We start from the raw sequence: 9474 nt of genomic DNA on the forward strand, positions 1-9474 counted from the left end.
AATCACGAGCTGTTCCACTGAAATCAGCAGCAGTATAAAATTAGAGTAAGATGGATCAGGCTGTGTGTAACACATTCTTCACAGTATACAAGGTTCACAGTCTTATAGGCAAGTTTGTGAGATTGATTAGGCTGTGGAGGGCAGGCTGGAAATAAACTAAAATTTGAGCAGAAGACAGTGTGTACATGACCTAATGTAACTGCACTCAGCAGCATCTTTGCTGATCAGCAGTGTCTGATCAAACCATATGGCCCCAATCGTGTTGGCCAACAGAAGATGTGGTACTTTTTTTTCTCACAATGTGAGGGTCACAGACAGCCTTCTGGATAGAAACTACTCTTTTTTTTTCAAGAAACCAGAAAGGTTTATGTAAAAGCTTTTATAGCCTCATGTGGTCAGTCCCACATCCCAAATCCAGCCCATAATTGGAAGGTATTAAATCTTGAGTTCTTGCCCTTTGTGCAGATTTTTTTTTTTTTTTTTTTTTTTGGTGCCTTTACAGCATCTAGTTTAAAGCAGTAGGATGGAAATGAGGACTGAGGATCGAAAAGGAACCTGCCAGTGCTTGCTTCCTTCTGCCAGTGCTCTGGAGCCCACTGCACACACAAAGGTACAGCTTTCAGTGATGTAGCTACTGCAGTGAGCTAACTCATTAACTGCAGTACAGCCAACAAAAGTCAGAACATCTCCTAATATCAATATTGAGTCCTCTAGCAGAGTGACTTTAAGTAGCAAATGGCAGTTGTGGCTGTCAATAGTGAGACCTGTGATTTTTGAACCCTTTATGGGTCTGATTAATAAATGTGCCCTTGGAGTATTTGTTCCAGCAGCTGAGGCATAGACAATTTGGATGATATGGGAATGAATTAGCAGAATAACTCTCAGGCTTGGTTTTACACCTTCTGAGGTACATACTCTCCTACTCTCCCTACCATGCCTGCCCCAGATATCATTACATTCTGTAAAGATTCATGACAGCCTGTGAGCAAGAGTGACAGCGGAGAGGAAATACTAACTGCACAAACTTGAAGCCAGGGCAGTTTTGAACATTTTGAATATATTAAGACCAGCAGCATCCTCATTAAACTCTGATTAGCAAGTGGACTTGATCCAGGCTAATTCATGGCTGAATGGGGTTTTTCTTCTTTTTTTTTAATTTTTTTTTTTCACTGCCAGTTTATCAGAGGTAGGCAATTAAGAGCTCACACACCTCCAAGTCTTGTAGTTTTTTGAAGCAGGGATCTCATACCAGCTTTGCAATAAAGCCTTATTGTCCTTGGGACAATATTCTTCACTAATCTCACTTCTGGCAATTTACTTTTTCTTGCTGAGCAGATTTAGAAACAAAAAACCTTGAAAGGGCATGGGAGGAGGAATAATCTAGGGCTATCTAATCCCATCCCCGAAGTGGGAGTTTTCCATTCAGCTTCTCTTTTAATGAGCACTGGAAAAATAAAGTTTTACTGCAACACTACTTTGATTCAAGAGACCTATGAGGACCCAATTATCCATCCAGTGGGAGTGGGGTGGCAATCTGGTTTTCAAAGCAAAAGCAATGTAGCAACACAGGCCCCTTGTAATTATGTCTTCCCTACAAATTTATAAACCCAGAGGTGAGCTTTGCTTTGGTTGATTGTTTAAATGCAATTATTACCTTTCTTTCACTTTCAACTTGTTAATAAAGCTTTCCCAAATGCAGTGCTTGGAGTTATTCTTCCTGAGCACTAGGATTCCAAAGGCTTAACTGGAAACCAATCCTCTGCAATCCTCTGAAAGGGACACAGTCAGGTCCGGTCAAAGATTATCTGAAGAGCCAAAATGTTTGACAGACACACTGAGGGGGCCACATCCTATTTTCTACCTGAGAAAGCGAGAGGGGAGAGTGAGACAGAAAGGAGGAAGCTAAAGGAGACTGGGAGTGGCTCAGAGAATGAAAGGGAAGAAACACTACTCAAACATTAGCCTGATTCAAGGGAAGAATCTTGTTTATATCATTTTTCTTCCTATTAGCTGTCAATATTATATTCATTGCACAAAAGTGTCTTCTTTGTAAGTGCATGCAAATTTGCTTATAACCTAACCCTGTTTAAAATAAGGAAGGGGGACAGTTGGTCTCAACAGCATATATTTCAGTCCTGGTCTTTCATAATCCCATGTTCAGAAGGCCACAAAGACCTCCTGACTCTTCCCACTTCTAGGTCCCACAGGTGGATGGGATCAATGCATCAAGTGTGTCTGTGTCATGCAAGCAGGGGCATGGGATGTGCTGCCTCAATTCACTTTCACTGCACGGCATACATGTGCAGCTTGAGGCAGTGGCTTCAGGACACTGACCACAGCTCCTTGTCTTTCAAAGACATGGCAAAGTTTTTAAGGATACAGGTACACATGGGTGGCCAGGGCTTTATTTTTAATATTATATTAATATTAATATTTATTTTTAATATTTTTAATTTATACCAGTAATAGAATGAACTTTACATATGATATTCATAGAGTGTATGTGAGGGGTAAGTATATCACAGTATGCTTTGCTTGTTCAACCTGTATGAGATGATATATTTATACACAAGGAACACGATGTAGCCATTGCATATAATTCAAGCACATTAGTCTGACATATGTACAAAAATCCTTTATTTGTTGAGAATGCAGTTTGGCAACCGTTCATGACTTACTCCTTGCAATGACTTGTGGGATTTCCTTATTTATATGCTTCTTCTTTCAATTGCTGTTGATTTGAAAGGAGTTGTGGTATTGTTGTCTATTTTGATGCCTCTCAAGGACCTTGCAGGATACATTATACTCTTCCTGAAATAGACAGTAGATAGCCAGTGACTAAGAGAAAAACATGATTATGGAGGAGAGGGAAAGCAACAGCCCTTCATTCTGTATAGATTAAGTGTTTTGCAAAAAGAAACCCATAAAGCACCAGCTGAGTGAAAGTCAGACAGTCTCCCACAGCCATACAAGGTTGAGGAAAAGGGTTTGCAGAGGAAATGGCAAAGCAGGCTGGACAAGACAAATTGTGGTTCAGAGTGAATGCCGTGAGTTGTACCGAGGACTGCAGTTTGACCCCATGACAAATACTGGTTTACAGCAGTAAGGAAACTAAAAGGCAAAGAGAGTTTCTACTGCATATATCTATGTGAAATGTAATGTTTTCAGAAATGCCCTATGTGAATGGACTTACCTAGTTGTGTGTGTCTACGTCTAATTTCTTTAATGAAGTGTGTCTCGAGGGTTAAATGGTATGTAAAGTGTCTCAGGGGATTTTGGAAAGGGTGTGTATCTTCTCTATGTCTGAGGATCCAGCATTAGTCTCAGGAAGACAGTAAAATGGATTGCATTCCCAGGAAATTATGCTGTATAGTATAATCAATTATATAATATGTTCTGTCCCCAAGTATATTTATAGAGACACCAGCCAGAAGGTACTCTTGGACTGCTTTCAGACTTTATAGCATATGATTCCTAGCAGATCTGGAAACTAAGCACAAAACAAGGAGTTATCTATAAAAGAGTAACACTTCCACCGTCATTGCAGCAGAGCAGTTTATGCTCAATTACATTGATCTTTCAGAAAAAGAAAGACAGACGAACAACAACAACAACAAAGAACTCACAGAAGACAATTTGGAAGTGATTATTTAAAATATCCAAAATATTTCCATTGGGAATTTCTCATGGAGAGAGAGATCAATGCTCTAGTCACAATATTGTAGAAGGAAAATCACTCACTTCATATCTACAGAAGGGGACAAGATCCCTTTTCTCTGATTTGCAAACAATACCTAATTTTCAAGTATAAGCTGCAGTCTGTCCTCTTACTGTGCTGGATTCCCTCAATGGCAGAAGTCCATTTCTACAGGTAGGGTCCCTAGACACCAATGCATGGTGTCATTCTTTTTTTTTCTTTTTTTTTTTGCTTGCCTAATGGAATAAACAACAGCATAAAAACAGCCTGATGATGTTACAGTCAGTTTTCTGCCCTTGTCACCTTTATGTAAATAGAGGAATACCATCTGCTTCTTTTCCAATGTGCTTTTTTAATGGCTATAATGGAATAGGGGCACAGGCATTCCCTAAACTGAGGGTGGCTTCTACATGTGTAAGACCCTCGATGTGAATTGTGCTCAAGAGGCTCACAGACACAATCAAGTGATGGGAAATTTCCATAGAGTTGCTACTGAAAATTCAGGACTGTGAGCTTATTAAGTGTGTGTGTGTGTCTTGTTAACCCATTCCAACATGGTGACCCATGTCCTGTGGGCAAACATCTGACAAGAACATGACTCCTTTCTGAGGTTTTCTATGTGTCATGGTTTAACCCCAGCCAGCAGCCAAGCCTCACAGATGCTCACTTTCTCCCCACCCCCAGCAGGATCAGGGAGAGAATTGGAAGGGTAAATGTGAGAAAACTCTAGGGTTGAGATAAAGACACTTTAATAGGGAAAGCAAAAGCCACACACACACAAGCAAAGCAAAACAAAGAATTAATTCACTGCTTCCCATGGGCAGGCAGATGTTCAGACATTGCCAGGAGAGCAGGGCCCCATCATGTGTCATAGTGAGTTGAAAGACAAAACATCATTACTCCAAATATCACCCCCTTTTTTCCTCAGGGTGTCATGTGTCTGGAATATAATTTTGGTCAGTTTGGATCACCTGTCCTACCTGTGTCTCCTCCCAGCCTCTCAAGCACCCCCGACTTGCTTTTTGCTTTTTGCTTTTGTTTGGCAACAAAAAAAGCAAAAAAACTCCTCTCTGTGTAAGCCCTGCTCAGTGACAACAAAATCTTCACTATACTATCAGCACAAATCCAAAACAGAGCTCCATATTAGCCACCGTGAAGAAAATTAACTCTACCTCAGCAAAACCCAACACAACATGATAGGAAACTACACAACACCATTATGGATTATTACAATCTGGAAAATGCCTTAACTTTCTGAAATATTGAAAGACAACTATGCACTTTTCATACTCTTTTTGCAGGACTGTCAATAGTGACCTTGTTTGATGGTCACTATTGTGATCTTTTGCAGTCCATTGACCATCCAAATTTCCTTTGTGTACCGAAAGTAAGGTTTACAGCCCCTCTGCCATGTTAAAAAAAACAAACAAACAAACCACCAACCAACCAAGCTAGGATAAGTTCAGTGAGAGAACTACTTTTCTGGTGGCATCCCCATAAATTCCAGAAGCAGACTCTCTGAATCAAATCATGTTTGCCCACATCCAGATACCAGTTTGTTAAAATAAATCAGGAACACATAGACAAGAGTATATATAGTCCAGTTAGGTAGCATATCAGTTAGTATTTCCTTGTTGTGCTCAGGGCTCTTCCCTTTGTCCCAGACAGACTCCCTGAACCATCCAGCACATAGAGGAGCATCATCTGCCAACATCTGAGACCCTTTTGACATGAAACTCCAGTGTCACTAACCAAGACACAGGATGTAAAAACATGAATGTGCAACAATATAAAGCATGCTGTTTTCACTTGTTTTATGTGATAGGAGACATGATTAATTATGACCTTCTGATCATAATGATCAGAATGTGAGTAATTAAGCTCAAGAACCAGCTATTACTATTCTAGTCAAAAGTCACTGTCTTTTTCTCCTGGGCTGGCTAATCACTGCCACCTTTATTTCTCCTTCCCTAAGCTATCAGTGCTTGCTCATCAGTGCTGGAACCCAGGTCCAGCAACAGCAATGCCTCACAGAAGCTGCTGAACCATGTCTGCACTGAGATCCCAATGCTCAGGAGTGTGATTTAACCAGCTGTTCAATCACACTAGGTCATATTATCCAAGAACACTGTGAGGGAAAATAGTTTCTTAAGGTGCAAGCAAACCTCTGTTTAAGTGATGCCATCCTTTATTAAAGTTATCATGCTATTGAACTAGGATTGGTAGAAGCTTTAATATCAAAATTATTCTGAGGGGTAAACTTCATCTACCTCTGTAAAACATGAAAATCAAAAGCACAAAAGCAAACAGTTTAAACCCTTAATGGTGTTCTGATGGCACTGCAGCACATACACACAGGCAATCTAACAGCAAGTTTCCTCAACATGATTTGATCACACAGAGAATTTCACCCACATTAATATAAGCTTTTAAAAAAAAAAAAGATAAATGCATGTAACTGTGATTTAATTCACTAATCACAGTAGGTCAGGGAAGATTTGTAGTGTGAAAGGGTACACATGCAAATTCTGCTTGTAAAATCAAAGACAAAAACATATCCAAATTTAGAGAAGAAACAAGTTACACTGAGGGGAAAGGTTGGCTGTTTTATAAACCAGGTTATATGGCAAGTGCTGAAAGCCACTTTTGCTTTTGAAAATACCAAGTTATGTGGTATCTAGCTACGTGAAAAAGATTTTGGCCAGGTTAGTGGAAATATCTTGAAATTACTTATTTTTGTACCATCTTTACTAAAGGAAACCTTTCCAAATGCAATATGCTTTCAAGAGATAGATGATCTTAAAAGACAAATCCTCTACGAATGAGAAACGTGCTCATTTAAGAAGGAAAAAAAAAGAGTAAATGTAACTCTTCTAAATTCCAATAACAGTGGCCATATGATGACTTTCATCCATCCATCACGAATTTTCATCCATCAGCTTTTACTCCTGAAACACAAAGATTATGTGCCCCACAATAACAAAGAATAGTTGGATACTTAGTCTGATTTTCAGAGACAGTGAGGTTTAGTAATTCCAGTAAAATAAGTTAGACTGGACATGTGTTTGTATTTCAGAGACGCAGTCAGGTTTTGCAGCCATTCAAAGGGGTATCCACAATTTCACTTAGCTCTAGAAACAGTGTGGAAAGCACATTTCCTCAAAAAATAACACAAATGTTTTAAATAATTCAAATGACCCAGCTATTTAGAATCAATGTGTTTGTCTTTCAGCTGAGACCTAGCCATTTTATCAGCCAATTTTGGTTTTGAGTTCAGTAATAACATGATCAGAAATAGTGCATACAGCATAGGAAAACCTGGACCCTGGTCTTTTTTGGTTTTTTAAAAAAACATTTGTTTTAAACATCTGTTTTTAAGCACCTGTCAATAGGTGTTCTCCAGGGTCCCATACTTGGTCCAGTGTGTTTAACTCATTCATCGGTGACTCAGACAAGAGGACAGAAGCCTCCTGAGCAGGTCATGGACAGCACAAAGCTGGGAGCAGTGGCCAATACCCCAGAGTGTGCCTTTCAGAGGGACCTCAACAGGTCGGAGAGATGGGCAGGGATAAACCATGTGAAATTCAATGCAGGGTTCTGAACTGGGGAGGAATAACCAGCACAGGCTGAGGCTGATCTGCTAGAAAGCTGTTTTGTGGAGAAGGACCATGGGATCCTAGTGGACAACAAAGTGCCCATGAGCCAGCAGTGTGGCCTGGTGGCCAAGAAAGCCAATGGTGTTTTGGGGTGCATTAGGAAGAGCATTGCCAGCAGGGTGGGTGGGGGAGGTGATCCTGGCCCTCTGATCAGCCCAGGTGAGGCACATCTGATGTTGCTGCTCAGGACTAGAGACACTTGGAGCTCCTGGAGTGGGTCCAGCAGAAACTCTCTAATCTCTCTCCTGGAGGGGTCTGGAGAATCTTTCTTAGGAGGAAGGGCTGAAGGAGCCAGTCCTGTTCAGCCTCAAGAAGAGATGACTGAGAGAGGACCTCATTAATTGTATAAATATATAGCGGTGGAGTTCAAAAGGATGGATCCAGTCTCTACTTGGTCATGCCAAGCAATAGCACAAGGGGCAATGGGGACAAACTGATGCACAGGAAATTCCACTGGAATATGAGGAAGAACTTCTTTACTGTTCATATAACTGAGAACTAGAACATGTGGCCCAGAGAGGCTTTGGCGTTTCCCTTGCGGGAGATATTCAAAAACCATCTGGATGCAAACCAGTGAAATGTGCTCTAGAATGACTGTCTGAGCAGGGTAGTTGAACCAGAACCACCATGGTCTCTTTCAATCTGATTGATTCTGTAATTCTCTATTTGGAAGGGGAGACAAGCTAATTCTATTGCTCTTACATTGTGTCAAGTTTTTCCGAAGCTTTAATTTGGGAAGAAATTTTTCTTCTCTTTGAAATTGCAGTGCAATGAAAACTCTACAGTTTTACAGAGTGAAAGCTCACAGCACCCTTCTCTTACCTATACTGTCTTCCAGCTCTTTTTATGGCCTAGGACACCATCAAGGAAAAAAAAAAAAAAAAGATGTTGTGAGAAAAAAAGAAGCAGTGAGCAAGAGTAACAAGCCAAATATTACATCCCAAAGGGCAGCTTGAGATAAACAAGAACAAATGAAAAAAAAAAAAAAAAATGAGTTCCTTTGTGCCACTTCTAGGATGCCTGGTTTTTAACTCATGTAATCATCCATTAGCTTTACCCTGCATGAAGAGACTGCTGAACAAGCTGCAATCAGAAGAAAAACACAACAGAGAATTTTGACAACCATAGTAAAACAGTTTAAAACAAGGTGAATTTATACAGACAATTCTCTAAGTTATGTTCACAGAGTCATGTTCCATTAACATGGTATTTCATAGCATATTCTCCAATAAATTTGTGGCAAATACTACAATTTTTCATCAATTGAATGTTTCTGATTTTGGATATAGACACAGTGCAGCTGCTACTCTGGGAGGACATAGTCACCAGACAGTGAAAATAACCCAGCAAAGAGGGACAAGGCAAGGGACATCTCTCTAAATTGCATCCTGGTATGCAGGCAAAAAGGATAAGGTCTTAAGGTCTATCTAATACCTGAAATTCAGCAAACTTCATTAGCACATTCTATTTGCATCCCATGACATAGCTTAATTTAAAATTACCTTTCCAGTGCCAGAAGCTGAAAGGGTACTGCCTTGTTTCTAAATCTTCTGATCCAAATTATTGTTTGCATAATGAGTATCCATGGGCTTGAGCATGCTCAGTGTCTTGTTAACAGTTTTTCTCCTGGTGTTCCCAAGTGGGAGGCAAGTGAGAGCTAAGTGCTGGGGCTGCAAACTACAAATATTGGGGGCTAAGGAGAGTGGGAAGGGCAGAAGTCCTTGGCTGGGGCTACCAGAATGTTTTTTGTGCCAATAGTGGGCTGAGATGAAGTTGCAGATCTCCTGTCTCAAGACAAGATGACTCTTTGAGCCCCACAATTACTTACTGTGGGGCCTCCAAATTCAGGCTTTAAAAATGTCAGTACCGTAGCTGCATCCAGCACTGCTGCCTTATATTGTGAGGTTTGTCTCATCAGTGATAGTGCGGGTCAGTTTTTGAGATTTCCATCTGTCCTGCAGGCTGAGTGGAGGCAGCTGGCTCCATCCAGGACCCAATGTAGAGTCTGAGAGAGCACCTGGAGCAATTCTTCTCTCTTACCCTAGCAAAAACCACTCAAGGATGACCTGTTGGATAAGGAGATACTTTCTCTTTGCTTCACTCCTTGTGTGGATGCTGTTT

The sequence above is a fragment of the Oenanthe melanoleuca genome, chromosome Z (genome assembly GCF_029582105.1).
Source record: "Oenanthe melanoleuca isolate GR-GAL-2019-014 chromosome Z, OMel1.0, whole genome shotgun sequence".
NCBI lineage: Eukaryota > Metazoa > Chordata > Aves > Passeriformes > Muscicapidae > Oenanthe > Oenanthe melanoleuca.